Below are 4596 nucleotides of genomic sequence, written 5' to 3' on the forward strand. Positions count from 1 at the left end.
CTGCAGTGAGCTGTGATTGTGCCAATGCACTCCAGCCTGGGCAGAGAGAGACCCTGTCTCACAAAAGAAAGAAATAAGGAAAAAAGGGAAAAAAAGGAAGGAAGGAAGGTAAGAAGGAAGGAAAGAAGGAAGCCAGTTTCCTCCTTGTAGTGATCTGTCTGCTTTTTCTGATCAAATGACCTCAATTCCGCTGGATGCTTCGCTGTTACTTGGAATTCATTAGTTTTTACCCTATGTTAGTGGAGCTATGCAAGAAGGTGACAGTCAACAAGAAAGTGCAGTTGGAAGAACCGTGTTAAGCCATAAGTAGTCTGTGTTTGATTTCATTAGTTGTATTGTATCCACAGTCTCACTTAGATGTAGATATTTGCACATACACATAAACATATTCCAACCAATGCATGCTCAGAAACAGCATCTGCAGTGGAACCTCAGGCAAATACAGTCTACAACATATGTGTTCTTCCATACACATGGATATAGGTACACATGCAGAGAGATGGTCATATACCCAGACACACACATGTATCCAGAAACACATGCATGTGAAGATAGGTACAAACTAATTGAAATAAATTTTCTTTGAAACCCAATTTGACCAGCTGTGTCTTTAGGAAAAAAGAAGAGCTGGGATTTACAAAAGGAAAAATTAAACCAATAACTTAGGATACAATTGCATTCTCATTTAATTGTTAAAAAGGGGGAGAAATAATACCACTCAGGGATAAAGACTACATTTTGTAAATCAGGTGTATTAATACTGCTACCAACAGAGTTAACTAATGTTTTTTTTCTGTATGTTCCTGTAGTCAGAGTTGTGTCATGCCCTCTCTTCCTGTAATTCCACTTCTAGGAAGCTAATCTAAAGAAAACTATTGTAAGTAGAAAATGGGACTTGCAGAAAAGTAGTCACAGAAGTGTTATTTATAAATAACAAGCTAAGTATCTATAATAAATATCTACATATCAAAAACCTAAATAACCAGCTAAATATCTATATATTGAGACGTGTAACTTCAGCTTGATGAAATATTTTTCTGTCATCACAATGGCAGTTATGAAAACTAAGGGGCATCACAGAAAATGTTTATGATATTCAGTGAAAAAAGAAGACACAAAATTTGGCATTCATGATGATTGAGATGATATGAAGATTTATGTAGAAAAAGCTAAATAATGGAAAGTGAGAAACAAGTAGTTCTTTGAAATTGATAGGACTATTAATCTTTTTGCATGTACTCTAATGTTTTATCACGATGGTTTTCAATTCCAAAGGCTATCTGTCAAATAAAAGTTAAATCAAACCTAAACCAACCTGTTAACTTCAGTAGAGATCTAACCTACTTGTGGATAATGGAGACTTAACAACCCCTATGTATGAATGAGAAGCTGTATGTATAGGTGTGTGCATATATAATAATGTCACATGCACATTTGACTTGGTGAGAGTCCCAGACTCAACCTCCAAGGGTCTTAAATAAGATTACACAGGAACCACAGTGTTTCACATGCCTGAACCTCAGCCCTGTTGTTATTCTTTCATGCCCTGAAGTGGAATATCTCCAGGTAATCTCTACCAATACACCGATGTCTGACCTCGGGACAAATCTTCCCAGAAAGAGGTCTTACTCCTAGGAATTAAGATGACACTTGATGGAAACAGTTGTCTGGAGTCAGCAGAGCCAGAGGCTGAGACTTTGGCTTTTCATGAATGAGCTCTTTGAGCTCTGGCCCAAATAGTTACCATTGATTGAGAATTCGCTCTGTCAGGTGCTGTGGAAGATCCCCTCTATCAGTGGCTCTCAAATGTGAGAAGCATCAGAATCGCTCGGGGTGGAGGACTTGTTAAAGAGATTACTGGGCTTCATCCCAAAACTTTAAGGCTCAGTAGGGCCCAAGAATTGGCCTTTCTAACAAGTTCCCAGCTAATGCGGAAGCTGCTGGCACAGTACTGAGAGCCACTGCTCTAACTACAAGCTCTCATTGCTCATGACAACTTTGCAAATGAGCTGCCTTAATATGACATCCTCTACTAAGGGGATAGAGAAATGGAATCACTTGGCCAGTTATTTAACCATCTTTGTTTCATTGTATGTAAGGGGAGTAATAAGATGATATTCTTCTGTTTCAAGAACTGTAGGTACTCACATGTACTCATCTCCCCAGTCCTAAGGTGCAGGGGGTGAGGAGGAAAGAGAGAGACAGAGATAGAGAGAGAGAGAGAGAAAGAGAAAGAGAGAGAGACTCCTCTACTGTGGAGACCAACTAACTGCCCTTTTCTTAGACTATGGACCACCTCCAGATGTCAGGCTTCTGTTTGCTGTTGTTTTCCTTAATTAGCGAAAATGAGCTGCCTCAAACGCAGCCTGCATGGTTTCTGCTGTCGCTAGGAATCCTCAGCAAAGTGACAGACATACACCGCTAGTGACTCTGCAGACCTACCAGATTCTGTGGGCTCAGGCGTCCCACTCCCACCCCCGGCGCTGCATGGCTGAACTGGGGACAGGGAGGCATGCAGAACAATGACAGGAAACACCAGCTGTTCCATGATACCTTTGACAACCTCCCCTTTCTGTGGGTCCCAGAGGGCAGGATTGACTCAGCATCTCCTAGCTGGGCACATGCCAACCCAAACTGTGTGATGTGGGCATGACAGGGGCTCTCAAGTCAGACATGCCTGGGTTTGAATCTTGGAGCTTCTACTTTGAAGCTGTGGAGCCAGTCTATTCTGTGCACCTCATCTATAGTATGGGGAGAATAATATTGACCTTCACTGGGTAACTGTTGGGGTTCAATAAGCCAGTATATAGTAACAGCATAGCTTGGTGCCCAACAGAGTGTTTCCTGGAACTTGATGAAATGGCTAAAAAAATTTTAAAGAAGAATAAAAGGGTCCAGGTGTGGTGGCTTATGCCTGTAATCCCAGCACTTTGGGAGGTCGAGGCGGGCAGATCACGAGGTCATGAGTTCGAGACCAGCCTGGCCAACATGGTGAAACCTCTACTAAAAATACAAAAATTAGGCATGGTTGCAGGCGCCTGTAACCCTGGCTACTTGGGAGGCCGAGGCAGGAGAATCACTTGAAACCGGAAGGCAGAGGTTGCAGTGAGCCAAGATCGCACCACTGCACTCCAGCTTGGGGAATAAGAGCAAAACTCCGTCTCAAAAAAAAAGAACAAAAGGGTAAAAATAGACAGACACTTCCAGTTAAAACAAAAAAAATCCCAGAGGGGATTTACGTTACCAGATACCACAACTTGTTATGAGTTGTACGTCAATGCAGCGATACACAAGCTGACCAATAAAATGATATACAAAAGTCCAGGAACAAAAGCACGTATGTATAAAGCTATGTTATATGATATGGTTTGTGTGTCAGATTAATGGGGAAAGGAGAGACTATTCAAAAATTAGTCCTGGAAAAATGGTAATCCCTATCAAATAAATTAAATTGGATCCTTACATTACATGATATATAAAAATCAACTCCACATGGTTAAATGTTTAAAAAGTCTTTAAAATTTTTAATAGAAAATATTAATAGAAATATTTTTTAAATCTTGGAGAATAGGGTTTTTTTTAGTTTTAAAACTTTTAAAAATATGTATGTGTTTATTTATTTATTTATTTATACTTTAAGTTCTGGGATACTTGTGCTGAATGTACAGGTTTGTTACATAGGTATACATGTGCCATGGTGGTTTGCTGCCCCTATCAATCCATCATCTAGGTTTTAAGCCCCGCATGCATTAGATATTTGTCCTAATGCTCTCTTCCTCCCCTTTCCCCCGACCCCTGTGTGTGATGTTCCCCTCCCCATGTCCATGTGTTCTCATTGTTCAACTCCCACTTATGAGTGAGAACATGCGGTGTTTGGTTTTCTGTACCTGTGTTAGTTTGCTAAGGATGACAATTTAACCTTGTGTCTTAAGACAGAGGAGTTTTGACTATAAAATAAGAGACTGATACATGTGTATTAAAATTGATTTTTCTTTCATAAAATGACAACTTGACTGAGGAGTCAAGTTATTTTGTTTGTTTTTGTTATTTTGTTTTGTTTTGTATTTTGCTGCATTATTTTGTTTGTTTTTATCTAGATGATATTAAAACTCAGAATAATAAATTTTGACATTCTTTTGTATTTACAGTTTATCAGTTGTTAATTTTCTCTGTTCAAGTGTAGTACAATAGATGCAGTGATTTAACATTTACAATTTTCACATATGATATATTTCAGAAATTTGAAATTAAGCAACAATCTCAAAGAGTGGAGAAAGTAAGGACTCCTCGAGAAATCTTAGTAGGGGACTAGGTCCCTTTGGAATTGTCCGTGGGTTCACTGCCTTACATCCTGATATCCGTGTCCAAGGTGAGGTTCTGAGGGGTAAAGGTAAATACAAATTGAAGAGCACTCTCTAAGCTGAAAGAAAGTCATGTTTGTTATGATTCATTCCCAGTTTGGTTTTGGATGGCATTGGAGAATGCTGTGAGCACTGCCGCATTGCTGTGCTGATTTAGGCAGTTTCGCCACCAGCCTGGAAAAGGAGACAAGGGCTCTGCGCTCTACCCTTGCTCCCTGGTAAGTCGCTAAGCTCT

Source organism: Pan troglodytes, chromosome 19 (assembly GCF_028858775.2).
Source record: "Pan troglodytes isolate AG18354 chromosome 19, NHGRI_mPanTro3-v2.0_pri, whole genome shotgun sequence".
Lineage (NCBI taxonomy): Eukaryota > Metazoa > Chordata > Mammalia > Primates > Hominidae > Pan > Pan troglodytes.